This window comes from Balaenoptera borealis, assembly GCF_965194805.1.
Source record: "Balaenoptera borealis genome assembly, chromosome: 5".
In the NCBI taxonomy this organism is placed as follows: Eukaryota; Metazoa; Chordata; class Mammalia; order Artiodactyla; family Balaenopteridae; genus Balaenoptera; species Balaenoptera borealis.
This window is the reverse complement of record NC_138862.1, coordinates 97,257,776-97,273,928: the sequence shown is the minus strand read 5'-3', so window position 1 is coordinate 97,273,928 and position 16,153 is coordinate 97,257,776. Positions and strand designations below refer to the sequence as shown.

The 16,153-nt window shown below is 39.7% G+C and overlaps 1 protein-coding gene and 1 long non-coding RNA gene across 12 annotated transcripts in view; one reads left to right on the top strand and one right to left on the bottom strand.

Annotated features, from left to right (window-relative positions):
- MECOM (MDS1 and EVI1 complex locus) overlaps positions 1-16,153 on the bottom strand; it is a 286,040-nt gene that overhangs the window by 61,963 nt on the left and 207,924 nt on the right. Inside the window, exon 1 of one of the 11 annotated variants that reach the window (XM_082393890.1) lies at positions 733-864. The exons of 9 other annotated variants lie outside the window; for them this stretch is intronic. The gene's annotated coding sequence lies outside the window, so the exon portion shown is untranslated. Of the gene's footprint in view, positions 1-488; positions 627-732; positions 865-16,153 lie in introns of those variants that run through there. One more of the 11 variants, XM_082393893.1, reaches the window with a different exon arrangement.
- Positions 1,668-16,153, top strand: part of LOC309629797 — a 41,438-nt gene continuing 26,952 nt past the window's right edge. Inside the window, exons 1-2 of the long non-coding RNA XR_014245219.1 lie at positions 1,668-1,741; positions 5,865-5,931. This is a non-coding gene — a long non-coding RNA (uncharacterized lncRNA). The remainder of the gene's footprint in view (positions 1,742-5,864; positions 5,932-16,153) is intronic.

Sequence of the window (16,153 nt, the reverse complement as noted above, 5' to 3'; positions counted from 1 at the left end):
TATTCGCTTCTGATTTGTTAATACAACTGCATTTGTCTCCCAAATGTCTTAATCGTCTCGGAAATCTCGAATAAAATAAAGTAACAGCACATCTTCCGTCATTTCATCGAACACACTCCTGTGTTTTTAAAAGCTGTCAAGTTCCAAAGATAGCTTAAAAAAAAAATTCCCTTTAGGTGGACTTTAGAGAAAGGCCCTTTCAAAAATCCAACAGCGAAAGGAAAAAAAAAAAATCCCCACAATCTAGCCAAAGGGTCCGAATGTGACTTTCTCGCGAAGCAGCACACGATGTTGGACAGCAAAGCTGTTACTTGGCAAGGTGGAACTCGGCCGAAAGCGGCTCCAAAGTCGCGTGGCCGGTGCCAGGAATTCAGATTTTGGCAGCCCCACCTTCTGAGTCCCTGATACCGACGGACAGACCCACGGAGGGAGGGGAAGGAGGAGAAGAGCGCAAGGAAAGGAGGCCGACAGCCGGCAGAGAGACCCACCGAAGGCCGGACGACCCACCCCGGAGACGCGTCCAGACCGCACCGTTGCACAGGAGGAACAAGGAAATCGCCAGTCCCGGCAACGTAGATAAGCACAGGGCTCCGCGAGACTGCGGGCAAGTAGGAAAAGAAGGCTGGGGGGGCGGGGGGCGCCCCGGAGAAGGGGTGCCAAGGCAGGAAACTGTCCCAAGAAACAAACTATGCACATCGCCAGGACTTCTTTTTTTAGAGTGAGTTGTCTTACCTTAAGATTTCTATGGCCTCAACTCAGCAATAAAAGGCAATCACAGAAGAATTAAAACAAACAAAATAAAATAATCAGCAGCCCCCAGGTTTCCTGCACGAAAATCCTTTCATACGATCCCGAGCCACATTTCGAGATGTTTAAAAAAAAAAAAAAAAAAAAAAAAAGCCTCGCGTCTCGATTTCCGAATGGTCTCTGATAACTTTGTCCGTCTCTAGGATCTGCTCGCCAGGACCACGCGTTTCAGATTTATTGTCCGCCAACAGTGTATTTTTAAGACCAGAAATGAAGTCTCCTCTCGTCTGGGTGACCCGAGTTTGGTGTGTTTTGGCTTTTTTCCCCCTTCCTAAATGAGTTCCGAGCTATTCCTTCTGGTTCACATCACCTCCCTCTTTTCTCACTTTCTCTTGCTCTTATCAGCCCGATGTGTAATGAAAGTTATCTGAAACCCACTAAAACTTCTTCCACTTCTCTCTCCCAGTTCCGAGGTGGGGGTGGGGGGGTGGGGGGGGGAGATACAGGCAGGAGGAGGAGAGTTTGAAAAGGTGGGGGGCCTGGGGAGGCGAGGGGAGCTCTAGCCCCCTTTCTGATCCTCCGCTGCGCCTTCCCCGGTCCTAGACCCTCACGGGATCGTCCCCTTTCGCAACTCCTAGCTCAGCCGCCGGGTTTCTATTTCATGAACTGTCTCTTTAAAGAGGATCTGCTCGGCCATCCAGAAAGAACCCGGGGCGAGGGAGAAAGGGAGCTATCTCCCGCCGCCCAGAGTGATCGGAAGCCAGACAGGCTCCTCTTTCAGTAAATTTTTAAAGTGACAGCAGCCTCCTCTGGCGAGAGAGGTCACAAAAAGGTCGCCAAGACTCAGTCCTATAGGGACAGACTGATTACGGATGCACCATCCCCCTTAAACATGTAGATTTCTCTGGGTAAACAACCAATGGGGAGATCTCGCCAGGCAGGATTTCTTTCCCCAGGGAAATATCCTCTGTTTCGGTGTCCTGAAAGCACAAGTGTAAGTGTGTGTGTGTATGTGTGTGTGTGTGTTGGGGGATGGGAGTAATGGGGTGGAGAAGGGCTTTCGGGGTGTGAGGGTGTGTGCACGAGGCTGGGGGTGAGGCGCTGGAGGGGGTGAGGTGGAGGTTTAGGGTGAAGAGACGCTGGCTCACGCTAACCATAATTACTTTAGAAATTCTCCGAAAACAGTAGCCTAAAAAGTTGAAAAGGAGATTTCCAGTTTTCTGTTAAGTATTTATTATTTTTATTGAAATTCGTACTCTGATTTTTCCCTCCATTATCATAGTTAGGTCAGCAGAAGAGCATGCTACTTTTTAAATCATATTTTTCTTAGAAGAAGGAATTAAAAAATCTGAAACATTATTTGCATATAACCTGCCCAAATAGCGTATTAGGAGCTTAGAGAGGTTGACGATTGTCTGGTGAGTTTTTGCTATATTCTCTGATACATTAACTAAAACATCATGAATGCCCCAAAGTGGAATTGATAACTCAGATTATTTTTTAACTTTTAACATCATAAGTGTTGTTTTGGGGGAATCAGTACTATATGGTGATTAATAATTTTCTAATATATATGGTCAGCTTTTATCAACACATTCCAGAAACAACATTGGAAGAAAGAATATAGGGAATGCGTGGCAAAATAAAAGTGTCTACGGATTTACTCCAGTCAAGCTTGGAAATTTTAGTAAAATCCATCGGTTAAATGGAAATAAACGCTTTTTTATCACAAAACTCCATTCATAAAAACAAATGGACAAAATCCAACTTCTCAGCTCAACAATGGAAAGTTAAGCAAAGTAAGCGAGTCAAGGGACACTTGAGGGGGAGGGGTAGAGAGAGACGGGATGGAAAGCGCGTTTATGTTAAACTTCATCTGCAAACGGAGACGGTACAAGTCCCTTTTTGTTTTCTCCAAGTGCAAATAGACGTGTAAATCTAGTAGATCTGTATTTCCCCAAAATGCTGATTTAAAAACAAAAATAGTAACAAAAGGGAGGGATGGGGGGGGAGAAAATGACAAGAGGTGGTGACTAATTCGTTTTGGTGGCCTGTTATCTGTGACATTGAACTGTTATTTCAGATAATGGCCATTGTTTGCTGGAAAATCGCACAGCAATGGTAGGTAGGACAGGAAAAATCCTTTGTAAATAACCTAAAACCCGGTCAGATATTCCCATAGAGTTCGGCGCTTGAGAACCTTTAAGAACTCCGGACTTGCTGCTGCCATTGATTTCCTGCCCTTCCTCAACTTGCCCATTGTAGGAGCTCCCCCGACACTTTTTTTTTTTTTTTAATTTAGCCATAAATTAGACCGGCTCGAGCTATGAGCTGTTCTATTTTCTTCCTGTCAGGATGAGGGATTTGTTTTATGATGCATTGTGTGTTAAATACAAGTAATCTGGGGAACCGATTGCTTCAGACAGTGCGGCCTGATCAGGGGGTCTGAGAGCTCAACGCCCCAATCCCCCGCCCTAGTCTCTGGCCCCCACCTCCTTGCCCTTTACAAAGCTGCTCTGAAAAGGAGGAAACGTCGGTGGATAAACAAAAGTTCGTATGGAATCAGTGGCAGGTCCTGGCTAAATTAGGATTCGTGGAAAGGGCCTCGGAGTTTTTTCCCTTATATTGGGTTCGGGTGGGGGAGGCGGGGCGACTTTCAAGGTCTGGGCACTTGCAGGTGCGTCAGGAGGCCGGTAGATGGCGTTGCGCCCCGAATTAAGTAGCGGCGCTGGCGGCTCCAGCCACCCAGGTGAACCCGTTGCCGCCCGCCGGGTGCCGGCAGCCGAGCTCTGCCCTCCGCCTCCCGCGCGATCCTGCGCCTTCCGGAGCCTCAAGCCCGGATGGGTGCACCCTGCAGTCCAGACCCGCAGACACGGACCTGAGCTAAGGCTATTGCTACGCATGAAATTCTCTTCCTCAGATAGAGCCAAAAGAGTTAACACTTTCTTCCTAAGTCCTTGGAAGATTCATCTAGAGAGATAGGGGATTATTTAGCCTTATCATTATTATTTTATTAATATCATCCTCCTCAGTCTGGTTCTCCACTGAATAACTTGTGAGAAAGACTAAAGGACCTCGGCAAACATCAGATCTCAGTATTTCTTCTCTCTCTCTCTCCTCTCCCTCTCGTTCCCCCACCCCCGCCCCTCCCCTCTTGATAACTTCACGGAAAGGCAATCACCTCGCTTTTTCCTGACGACACAACCTGAAGTTTAAAAATGGGGTCCTGAAATCCCAGAGTAGCTAGAAGGGCCTTGATTCTCAAGAAAGGAGCCTCTGGCTATTTCAATAATAACCCTTTAGGACAAGACCCTGACCTGCCTCCCCTGATCAAAAGTGACACGGAAGAGGAGCCGGAGGGCTGGAGGAAAAGGTTCTTGCATGGGGGCTTGCTTTGCTCCCCGGTTAACTGGCTCAACATCAGGAGGTTTCTAAAACAATAAACAAATACAAGGAGACAAATACCACCACCAATTCCCTTTATTCCTTGGGATTTCTGGTGAAATCTGTTTACAGTAGTTCCCAGTTACAAATTAGTCTGCAAAAGCTGCTGTCTGCTCAGCAGTAATCAGTAACATGCGTGTTCTGCAGTGTTTAGCGCTGCCCTTGAAATGGGCTATTAAAAATAATGGTTTTACTATAATCTCAAACCAGCTTTAATTTGCAAACATGTATCAGCACAGATGATCTAAGTATTAAGGGAACGGAATAGGAGAACATACAAAAACAAATGTACAGTTTAAAAGCAGAACATAGAGTGATTTGGTGGCGATGTTTTTTAAAAAGAATCATACTTTAAAAACATTTTTCCGGAAGGAATGATCGTTTTTTCTGCCCTGTTCTGTTAATTGTTGTTTACCAGGAAAAAGGCATTGGAAAATATGAGGTTTGAGTGTGACTTGATAGATTTTCTGGGAGCTGTAAAGATCCCCCTTTGGCTGATGGCAGGGCTGGGGTGGGAGAGGTTAATGTGTTTTCTTCCTGGTCTGAAAAGGGCATAAACCCTCCTCAGGCCCCTTCCTTCCTCCCCCATCTGCGTGGATTGCAGAATCTTTAAAAGGCTCAAAGATTTCCAATAAGGCCACTGGCTTTGCCTTCATTGTGTAACTGTTTATTTAAAATAAGTCAATATACTAGTTAAAGCAGTAAGAAGTTAGTACTCCAGTATTCAAGTGATTCCCACAAGACTGTAAGCTGATGCTTCTTTTAAGCCTTAAACTTCATGGTTGTCCCAGAAGTAAAAGTTCTGCTAATGGAGACCCTATGGGCATGGTACATTCCAGCACATCATTAAAGGAAAGAAAAGCAGTCCAGCCAAAGCCAGATGAAATGACTGCACTGTCCACTTTTAATAGGCTTCCTGTGGACAAACAACCCTGTAACACTCTACAGAGGACAATATTTAAAAACAAGACAACTTGCTGGCAGTTTTCAATACCATAAAGTTAATAAAGTATGTTCCCATTCACCCTGACATTATGTTTTTAGTTTATAGAGGAAGGCACTTTATAACCTCAGCCTAAATAGAGTTCCCTTAATTCTGTAGATTTGGGTTTCTTGAGGACGCTAAATATACACTGAGCTCCAAGCCTGACATTTTTGTTTTAACGCTGTGTTTGTTTTGGTTTTTTTTTTTTGGTTTTTTGGTGGGTTTTTTTTGTTCGTTTGTTTGTTTTGTTTTTTGTAGTTTTTCAAGAACATACAAGTGCATTTTTATATTTCTCAAGTTCAGTTTCATTCATGGAGATCCTGTTAAATCCTGTTGCATACAGCTCACGTCAAGAAGCATGAAATAATCTGAGAAATTGACATTTGGCTGAACAATAACTGCTTGCTAATTAAATTAGCTTCATGTATGGATATTGATGTGTGTTTAAAAAGAAAATCAATGCCTCCTTTTCCACATCAGAATCGGATTTTGTAAAATCTTACCTAACTTAACTGATACAAAGCTAAGAAAAAAATATAAGTACGTCTTTAGGACTCAAGAGATTTCCCACTGATTCGCATATAAATATTTCTCCCAATACAGAAACTCCAATTTGTCTCTCCTCTTTCCTTCCCTCCAAATTCTTGACCACCTACAATTTCTTCTCTCAAATCTTTTTACTTAATAGGTAAGCCTTGGAATGAAGAATCACGTTTAGGCAAGATAAACTAGATTGGGAAGCCATGGAATCAAAGGTAATATTTTGTTTAATTTTAATTTATATGTTTTAGTCAGGGGAGTCTTCCACAAGCTTGGCTCCCTAAACTTAAAGACGAATCCTGTCATGTTGGGTAGGTAGACCCAGCAAAAAAAACGGTCACGCACAATAAGAGTTTACAAATAAAAAGCGCTCTGGATGTCCGGTCACCAACATATATTATTACCACTGCTCAGGAGAGATATTTCTGGTCTCTTTTGATGGACTTTGTCTTTTTTTTTTTTTTTTTTAACTCTATGGGGGTGGGGGAACTGTTAAAAAAAAAAAAAAAGAAAGAAAAGAGGAAATTAAAGGTAAAAAAAAATGTAAATAAAAAATTTCCCTTGGTCTGGAAATGGGCCCGACTGAAAGCATGTTAATCTCCACCTCAGTAATTTGGTTCTCCAGGAGAAGACAGAAGCCCTGCTGCTGTGCCCTGCACTTCATAAATCACATCTTTATGTGGACAAGGTCAGGGCACCTAACAGCTCAGACATGGGCCTTCCCAGTGGCTCGAGGATTCAGGCATGTTTACTCTCCCGCCCGGCTCTCCGAGGAGTAGTCCAGCACGCTTCTAATTACTTTTGATTATTTTCATTTGCTGGGGTCAGTCTGGCTTGCCAGGACTGCTGGAGGGTTGATTTCCTACAAATCTCGATGTCTTTGTAGGACAGCCCTGTGTGCGTTCAGAATTAGCACCCCATTATTGTCCCTCCAGCATGGGATCCCTCCTAACAGATACTGTGATAGAAAAGTTTCCCTAGTGAATCATTACCTACTTCCCTTTTTATTAATTAACTACACAAACATAATCACCTATCTGATCTTTTTTAAAAAATGCGGATGACTCTCTTAACAGATGAGTATTTTATAGTATATTTGCCCAGAATAAACGTGATCCTTTTGTTGTTGTTTTTTTTTTGCTTCGACTTTAAATATATTTAGTAATATAGCAGCTCTTTGGAAACTAAGATGAAATACTTTGCTGAGACAACAGCCCTAGTGAATAAATTATTATACTCAAAGATTTATTTCCAAAACTCCAATTAAGGCTGCCATATTTAAAATATTTTTTGTTGGGCTATTTTGATGTATTTCAGTCCTAAGCCATTATGCTGAGTGGTTATTTTGTGGCTAAAGCACAACAACAACAAAAAATTTATACCAAGTTTAAATGAATACACTGTGATAAAATAAAAACTTTAATAAAATATGTTGTAGTAAAATTTGGTAGAGAAAAAGGGTCAAAATATCATTATTTTTCTTTTTCTTATCCCTCGAAAGTATAGATGTTTAATACAATGATGCATATGCCTTAAAAGATACATTCAAGAAAAAAATGATGAGGAAATAAATATCCACAAAACTGAGATAAATATTCATAAAAAAACACATAACACATCAACCTGGTTGTTCAGACAATAAGCATTTTCAGATCACTGAACAAAAATTACTATAATCTTTATTTTATAAAAGATAACTTGGATCTTGATTATAAGTTGTCCCAAAAAGCCAAATCTCTCATTCTTCCTAACTTTAGATCAAAGAATTAAGGTCCTAAATTAAGGCTTTAGGAATTAACCTCAACTGCTAGGAATTAATTTTTTTATTATTTTATCAATTTAAATTAAGTCAATTTTTCAAGACAGCATTTAGCACATTATGTAATAAATCCACAGTCAGCTTCTTTCCTGAGGCTTTAGGAACACCATTTCAGAATGCTTTTAGACTTATAATCTTGTGGAAGAAGTGAGTTGGAAGACCTTTCTCTGCTCCCATCTCTTCTCCTACCTGTTTGCCTTTGGGTAAGTCACTTAACCTTTGTGTCGCTTTCTATGAAAGTTTCACAATATCAGCCTAATAGGAGTGTTGGGAAAATAAATTGGGTAATATGAGTGTGAACTGCTCTGAGTTCGTGGGAACAGGTCAAAACACTAAGTTTCAGAGTTTTTGTGTTTGTGTAATGGGTTAGACTAGACTTACATACACACACAATGAGGAAGATAGTCTGGTTTGTACTTTAGGGAACAGCAAAGTATAAGTATTTTTCTATCCTCTTTCTTCCATTCCAGTGTCAGTTGCCCTCATCCTTACCCTGACCTATGGAAGAGAAGAATTTTAAGAAAAATGTTTTTTTTCTCTCAAGCTGTGCTATCCCTGAAGATGTCCGTCTTTGCCTGGCTTGCAGCTGAGTTTGCTCTGTCCCACCCACTGTGTTCTCTGCCAATCAGTAAGCAGGAGAATTCTGAGACAGAGGTGAAATACCACTGAGATCCAAGAGCCCTAAAAACTGGGGTAGGAGGCCATGTACACACACACACACACACACACACACACACATCCAGACTAGTTTTCGGTCAATATTCGTTATCAAGGTCCAGAAATGTATTCTCTGCAACGTCCTCTGGTGAACTTTAAGTGCCAGTAGTGTAGGAATTGGGTTTCTCTCATTTGCCTCTATTGCCCAGATCCTAACATAACGTCAGACATAGAATAGGTATTCAGTAGGGGTTTGTTGAAAAAAACGTATTGGGTCCTTCCTTGATTTTCAGTCCTATGTAGTTTGGATACTTAGCTTGGATGCTTTACCTCTAGTCTGAATTATCGCAATGACTTCCTATTCTGACCACCACTCACCCACCCACTAGTTTATGCTCAACACTGTTAATCTTCCCAAGCATCAGCTGTTACTCACTCCCCTGGTCAAAATTCTTCAATGGGTTCCAGTTTCCTAACAATTCAGTATAAACTCATTGTATTTATTGAAAATGAAATGAGGTAATGTATGTAAATTACTTAGAATCATGCATGACACCTAGCATATGGTCAATGAAAAAATAGCTATTATTATTATTGGTATTGCTAATATAATTATAATTTTAATCATTATTGTTCCTCAGCCTATAATTTATTTTGCCTTCATTATCTTGGATGAAATCTTATCTATCCTTCAAAGCCACCTCTTTTTCTATGACCACTGATTCCCTAACTACCAGGTTTGACCTTTTCACCTTTTATCCCAAATCATCTCCTGGTTGATAGTCAGTTCTACCTTACGTTACAGTTGTATCTGTAATGCTCTTCAGTATGCATTATTAAAATTGTCAGTGGTCCTCCTTAAAGGGTTGCTGTAAAATTCTTAAGGATGGAATCAAGTTTGATTCATATTCACATCTTGAATAGCATCTTTTCAGAATAGGCTAAACTACCTTTGAACTGCACTGCAAGAATCAATTAATTATGGCCAACTGTATCAGGAATTGTTATATTTAATATCTAAGGAAACTGGACTATTTACCACTGTTCCCCCATGGGAATCAATTGATGCACTGGTAATTCTCTTTTAGGGAATCTAGAGATAGAAATTTCTACCACTGCTGCTTCCCAGGAGTAGCACTTTATTGCTCCCCCAATGCACCCATACTTGTGTTTCTATACCAACTATCTGAGTTGGCCCTTTACCTGGGTACCAACCCTGGACAATATCTGGGATGCCTCCCTTTTCTTTATCCCCAGTGAGCAGTCATTGGCTATTACGTTGTTTCTTTAGGGCCCTCACCTTCCCACTAGCACTGGCCTGATGCAGGCCCTTGTCATTTTAGGCCTGAATTCTGTGGCGTCTTTACACGAAAAATTAGTCTTCCTGAGTAACAAAGTTATGACAATGTTTTGCTTTACTTGAAAACAAAAGCTAAAAAAGAAAAAACACACTAATAAAAACCCTAATTGTTCCTAATTTGCTAGAAAATAAAGCTCCTAATTCAAAATGCAATCTTCTCTATAAGTGGAGGTCAAATTTATCTTTCCAGGCCCATGGTCTGATTCTTCCCTCTAAACAAATCTTAAGTTCTGGTTAACTAGGGAGATGAGTAGAAGCTCTTGGCCCTTTAACTATGTTCACGCAGGCCCTTTGCTTTCCTTATCTCTGATACTCAGAGCATTCAGGAGATGAAACAGAAGCTCAAGGAGGAGAAGTCAGAGTTCTATTTATCAAGCTCATACACAGCCCTCCAGGCTCCTTTCCTTGAAATTCTTACAGTGCTCATTATTAAAAACATTCACTTGTCAGTCATCATATTTAGGGTCATTTGGGATATTTCTGTCATCTGCTGATCTACCTATAAGTTGTTTGATGGCAAGAAATGCACTTTACACCAGCATTTTCTCATCAGTGACTTGTTACCAGGTATTCTCTGAAAACGTGTTCCGTGGTCAAATGAGGTAAAGATAGCTCCATCTTGGACCTTCACAATAAACATCAATGTGGTAAATGCTCTAAGACTCTAGAAGTCTAAGAAGTCCTTCGGTGAAGAAACCTATTTTGGCTTGTTTAATAGAGCATCAATAAAGATAGTTAAACATGTATGAAAGCCCCTTTCCCCTTCCACTGAACACCTAAGGGGAACAATTTTGGAAGTAAAGCTTTTTATTATGTTGCATCTGTTTCAGCAAAGCTGATACTAGTAAAAATTGCGAAGTATTCCCTAAATATTTTTCTATTAATTGACTGTTTTCACTCTTGACCAAAAATGTTACTAAAAAATAGTGATGGATAAAAAGAGACAAAATCAAGCCTCAATTTTTCATTCAGCTTGAAAGCATTTGGAAGGTCTATCAAACTCACAAAGAAAGGAGGTTATCAGTAAACTCTCTCCAACTGATCCTTTGCCTGTGAACTGTTGTCATTTTACTTGAGTATCTGGTATGAGAACCTTCCAAAGAAATGTGTATAATTTCCTTTCAACATCAACCCACACCTTCCTATCCTCTTCCATTATAAGCCCTTCTAAAGCACAGATTTTACCATGGGCATATTTACACACAATGTTTTATATTATTTAGGCTCTCCTTAATAAGATTTGGCATTATCTAGATATATATTTCCCCAGGAGAAAGAAAAGCAGTCATTTAATCTTAGTCTACCAAAGCCTGAATTAAACATTTAAGAATTAAACTGGCCTTTTCTCCAGTTTTTGATATTGGATTCCTGTGTTGTGCCTGCCAATGGCTGTCTAACTGCTAAACTAAGTGGACACTAAATCAGATGGCATACAAAATTACAGGAATTTGATCTTTATATAAACCACAAACCTTGATGAACTAACGTTGTTCCAGATGAATTAACTCATCATCCTGCGGAACAGAACATTTCGCAGGAGCAACCACACAATCTCCTCTGTAAAATGCACTAATGGCTGTGATTAATTTGTGATCTATTGAAAGTGCTCATTGCTAACTAAAGAAGCCTGTGCTAAACAAAGGGGGAGGGATGGTGAGGCAGTCCTGGCCCAGAATTACTGCCCTATTTCAACATTCTGATGGTGGGTGCTAGTTATGATGTCCCAGTTGCAGAATTATCAAAAAACAATCAATATGCTAAGTTCTGACCAGTGATGTAGTGAGATATCACTCTTCCCTATATTGGAAATCCTAAAATTCCATTTTATTATGTCAATGACTATAACTAGATACTTTAAAAATAAAAAACTCTGTAGAGCCAGAAAAGTGTGAGGCTTATAATCCATTTCATGTGTGTCATATCTTTTGATACATATCAAATAGTAAAATGTCAGAATATTCCAGTAGTGGTTAAAGTACCCAATAAAATCTCAGTATCATTATGAAAACATGGACATGATTTCAGGTGTGGCTTTAAAAATATATTTCTGTTAATTTTGTTGAGTCACTCCTTCAACTTCAAATAAAATCCTAATATAGCCTGTCTATAAACTCCAGAATTAAGTACCGGTCAATTTCCAAGATGCAGATTCTCAAAGTATTTGTGTTTTGGTATGTAGTTCTTGACTGGAAAACAAATCTAGGCTTGCTAATGCAGTGCCTACAACTAGAAAGGAGAATGCCAGAAGGGACATAAATACTTAAAAAGAAAAGAAGAAACACACTTTGATTCACACATAATTTCTCTCCCCATGTGATCTGGACTATCAATTTACAAATAAACCATGGAACCCAGTCATGAGATGGAGAAAGTCAAAATTATAAGCCTAGGATGGTAAGATCGAAATGGCTATAGATTTTAAATTTTAAACTCATGCTTTTGTGTAATATTACGTTGTATCTAATACAGTTTTATATTCTTCCCTACCACTCTTCCAAGAGCTAGCAAAGTTCATATGTCCTCAAAAAAAAAAGAAGTTGGATGAATCAAATTTAAATGATTCACTAAGTCCTTTAGCATGTTCATTTGTATTGATTCTGTGGTTTTTGTTGTCTCTGCAGAAATTATCATAATAAATGTTTATCATTTCCTATACATATCTCTTTGGTAACCAATGCTGAAATATTTCAAGAAAGTCATTAAAAGTCTTTATAAAATATATTTTGCTACATTTCAATCTTGGAAAGCCCAGTGGTGCTGTAACATAACATATATATACATTCAAGTTACTAATGTTCGACTATTGTGAACAGATAGAAAGAGGGAGATGGAGATGGAGAAGAGAGAGAGAGAGAGAGAGAACAAGAACGAGAATGAGAATGAATGATCCTTTATCCAGAAAAGAGCATCAGATGGAGAAAGAATCATCTGTTCCCTCAGTAGGAATCAGTGTTTAAATGCGTTTTGTATTGAGTATCTTGTTGCATTGAGTGTGACTCTTAGGTTTAGAGATATGTATTTTTCACACCATGCAGCACCTGAATGCAAATACACCACTTTCTCCAATGCTCAACCAAAGCCAAGGTGATCTATGTCCATACTGGATGGTTTAAGGGCTGAGCAAGGGAAATTTTGATTACACTTGATTTTCAATTACTGGTTCACTGCAGAATCTAAGCCCTCAGTAAAATGCAAATTTGCTGAATTTGGTTTAGACTTTGAAAAGTATTCCATAGCAGTGATGAGATAAATAATTAAGGTAAATAAATTAAAGTATCTTCCAGTCAAAGAACCTGTGGATGGCAAACCAACGTTTCCTCTCTAATTATTCCCTGTTCCCAATGATTTTGTTTAATATGGTCCAGGTGATCCCAGTGGCTCGTGACTCACATGACCCAGCTGTCAAATCATTCACACCTAGGATGTGGTGGCCATGCTGTCACCTGTTTTCACAAATGTGCCACCTCTTGTGGCCTTTAGCTGGGAAGGCGATGGGCTGAATGTGGTTAGCTGCCGTAATGAAGTAAGAAGATCGTCTTCCCAGGGCTCAGTAGACCACAGGTTTCCTCTCTGCAAATCTAAAATCACTTGGGCTCATGAGCAATCAGTTTCTCCCCGGTTTCCTGCTAAGTTGTAGCCCTCTGATGTTGGAGCCCTGGATAGAATCTGTGGCTAGTTATGTGATACTGAGCTGCTTCAACTTCCCGAATTTCTCTTTCAATATCTTTAAAATTGTGGTAATGGCATCTATATCGTAGGAGGTTATTAGGATTAAACAATGGAGATTGTACATATGTCTGTGTGTGTGTGTATATATATATATATATATATATATATATATATATATATATATATGGCACTTAGTATAATGCCTGCTACATAGTAGACATTCAAAAGGAGGGGAAATAGTATAGTGATTAAAAGTACAGACACGAGAGTAGGACAGCCTGGATTTAAATCAGAGCTTCACTACTGCTAGGCGAGTGACATGTGCCAGGTTACTTATCACCTCAGTTTCCTCGTCTGTAAATGAGGATAATGATAGTATCTTACAGAGGATTAAACATGATAATCCATGCACAGCACTTAGCTCAGTGCCTAGAACATAAGCACCTAATAAACATTAACTATTATTAAATGGAGTTCTAACTCTGTAAAATAGCTGTTAGCTTCTGTATAAATGCCCTTTATGGTTTTTTTTTTTCCATAGACATCTCTACATCAGAAGAGGAATAAGCATTTTTTTTATCCTAATTTATCTGCTGTCACACAAGCAGCAGTTTGTTCTTTGAGAAACAAAATGGAAACATATAGAAGCAGAGAAAAAGAACCAAAATAAGTGACAGGAATGCAAATTCATTATGGCATCTAACAACTAAGCTAGGAATCCCAATCTTGGGAGCGGGGAGAAATATTTCCTAAGAAAGGAATATTTTCGGAGATAGGTAAAAGAAAACACATGAAGAGAAATTGGAATCTTCATGATTCTATTGAAGTGATTCATGTTTTCAAAATAGACCTTGAACAGAAATTCAGTATGTTTCAGTCCATATTTAAAGTAGGCTATTAAAAGACACAATTCTTCAAAATGTGAATAAAATGGGGGAAATGGGAGGTGAAACATTCAAGGAAAAGGAAAGAGGACACACACAGAGTAAGATGTTCATGTGAATCTAGAGGATCTCAGCAGAGGTTGTTCAGTTTGGGGTGTGTATATTTCTTCTGTTGGCTGGGGCAGAAATGTGAGTGGGTGGTGAGTGGGGTTGGATCTTCCAGAGCCAGTCAGATCTTTAGATGACTGTAGCTGCTATCTTAACTGCAACCTGATGAGACCCTGGGCCAGAACAACCCAGCTAGCTAAGCAGCTCCTGAATTCTAAACCATAGAATCTGAGGACAATACATGTTTATTATTGTTTTCAGCAACTAAGTTTTGGGGTAAATTGTTATGCAGCAATAGATACCAAAAACACCAGCCAAAGATCTTTGATGCCTATGGAGAATTCAGTCACCTGGTGTCCTCTGACTGTCAGAGACTTCTGGCCCATGATGGGGCACCCCGACCTTCCCAGCCCGCACTTAGCCTCAGCCTGCCCTTTCCCTCCTGCAGCTAGAAAGAGGTGGTTTCACACCCTCATCTAACAAATACTCGCCTCTGGTTCCTCTCATGAACTGTTGCTCAATAAACTCGTTAGGATATCCCAAGAGCCATGAAGTTGAGAAGCATTAGTGAATAAGACTTGATAAGGCCAAATTATGGAAAGCTTTCTAAAGCCTGTTGGAATTTAGGCTATCTTGGATTGAAAGCAGAAAAAGCAGCGATCATAAGTTTCAGAGTGGTGATATTATGACAACAGATTTCAGAAAGATTTGTTTCCCTATTTCCAGAGTCCTCATTTAGTGGATCGTGAACTTTCAACTGGTTTGGCAGCATGTACCAAATGAGGGCTAAGTTGCTTTGCCGATTCAGACGGATTTTTCGTTATTGTGTATAAAATGACTAAGATGTTGATCTTTGAATGTAAAAGGGCTCTGATAAACTGGTTATCAGGAGTTCCCTCAACATTAGCCCAAACCTAGGAAAAAGGTAATACAACAGTATCACTGCCAAAGGCAGCAATGAAAAATAATATTAGCAATCAATGTTTCTCTCCCTTCCCATCACTGCCATGGACTAGAAACTTGCTCCTCTTCTGTGGTAGCAGGAGCTCTCCTGGGAGTTGCAACCACTTCTGATAAAGTAGCTGTGGGCTGCTATTCCCACAGGTTCCCAGAGAGATTGCCAGGTTTTCAAAACTAACAACTAAACCATATCAGATGTGACAGAGCATGGTAGAGATAACACATCATCCTTTGCAAGGGGCTTTCACCTAGATTAGTTAATTAAAAGTCACAAATGATGCAAATCTATGAGACGGTATGACAAGTAAAATTATCACAATAAAAGTGAGAAAAAAGATGCAGACATTAGAGAACTTGCCTAAGGTCCTCGTGCTGGTAAGTGGTCGACCTGCGGCTGGAAGATAGAACTTCTTAGCTACTGTTCTTTTCTGCTGTACCAGTGCTTCTCCATCTATCCAGGCAAAGAGGCTGAATTTAAATTTAATTTTCTTTCCTCTTAGAGAACCTGGTAATTTTATTTATCACTTCACTTCACTTTGGTATTTCCTTTGAAGTTTTCATTTTTAAGCATTTTCTTGGAAGTCTTTCAAATTATAAAAGCAATTCGTACAGTTTTACCAACTAAACAACACAACACAGTGGTGTTTCACCATTCTGAGGTAATTGATATTCAGTCCCGTGTGGGTTTTTTCTTGTTGTATTCTTTGCTCACACCAAATTTTTAAAAATTCACCAAAATAAAGTTATACTTTACGTATTATTCTATGACTTCCTTTTTTTGCATGTGACAATATATCACAAACACACTACAAGTTAAAAAGTCTATAATATCTAATTTAAAATTCTTTTTCTAATTTGTTTTTGTGTACATACAGCCACATGTACATACATGCACACACAGACAGTTTTACAAGGACTCTTGGGTTTCAGAATAACTCTGAGATTTCTTCCCAATCCCACACCACTCTCTTCAATTCCTT